Here is a 1,483-nt window from a genome sequence, read left to right as displayed (position 1 = left end):
AAGCCCGGCAAATAAAGCGGAGAAATAATGGCAGATAGATAGATATTGAGACAGATAATTGAGATAATGAGTCACGCGAGCAATAGGCACCGTAAGTAAAGTGTGTGAATTATAGCGTGTGTTTATAAAAGTAGTTTAAAGTTTAAAGTGACTGTAGAAATTAAGTGTATTACAAAGTTTGTAACGAGAAAGAATAAACTAGTTTTAATTAAGAATAGACTTGTATCGCTGAAGCTTCTCGGGAATAATTTTTACGGAAATTATCAAACAAGCAGATACGTAACAGACAAATTTGTTGACAAATAAGAAATTCTGTTATATTATAACACTTGTTAGATAACATGAATAAACTTAGTTTATAAACGATAATGTACAATACGTGTGCTTTATAACAATTGATCAAAAGCTAGGACTGTGTCAGTCGGCTTAGAATAATTTTGTAAATGAAAGATCGATTCAGTTCTACTTTAATATCTACTTGGACGTGTGAAATATATTTGATTTCATTACATACTCGAATGGTAACAGTGCGGATAGTGTTCGGTCACAAGCTCAGTCTACAGTCTAATTATTATTCAAAATACCTATGTTATAATGTTTCAAAACTAACACATATTTTGAAGCACCCAAAAATAAGTGTTGCTAAATATCCAGACGACATTTTCAAATACTGTATGTTGAGATCATTGACAACCACATGAGAAAGGTCAGTTCTGAGATGACCAAGTCTATTTCACAGTATACACTGAATTTAAAAGTAAGTAAACAAAGTGATACAAAACACTAAATGTGTATTCAATATTTGATGGGACATTTCAGTTGTATATTTTTCTATTCAATTAGACTCCATAAACTGATTATTAACGTTTCAAACGAATGCATGTTTGTAAAATAACAAATTCTAAATAAGGCTGATGACATACTGAAACATTTATTAACAAAACTTCAACATAAACGTCTTTGTTTAATCAAATACTAACACAGTTAAGTTTATCAGGTGTTATCAAGGAAACTTTCTGGGATACTGCAGAGAAAGACGACTTTATCCAAGATTTATCAAAAATAATGTGCATGTATTCTACCTTTGAAGATTTTAAAAACGAACAAAAGCTGTAAAAGTTCTTGACAAAATATTCCATATGATAAATATTTCTTATGATAAAATACAAGAAAAGATATATTTACAAATCCATTAGGCTTACTGTTTATCATTACAGAATGTACCTTACAACCAAAATAAGCTGTACACAGCGTGGTTACAAGTAAATAGACACCACCTTTTCAGAAAAAAAAAATGAAAATTTTCAGTCATATTCAGATGAATTGATATATTTATAATTTAATTAATATCTAGTAGATCTTCGTTTTCCTTCCTGGAGTTCGTTGATCCTTTGGGGCATAGTGAGAATCATTTCGTCACTTTTAGATTGTGGGATTTTCGCCCACTCTTGCTTCAAAAGTTGGAGTAGATCGCTCTTCGAAG

Source organism: Limulus polyphemus, unplaced genomic scaffold (assembly GCF_000517525.1).
Source record: "Limulus polyphemus unplaced genomic scaffold, Limulus_polyphemus-2.1.2 Scaffold8710, whole genome shotgun sequence".
In the NCBI taxonomy this organism is placed as follows: Eukaryota; Metazoa; Arthropoda; class Merostomata; order Xiphosura; family Limulidae; genus Limulus; species Limulus polyphemus.
Note: the sequence above shows the minus strand (reverse complement) of the source record.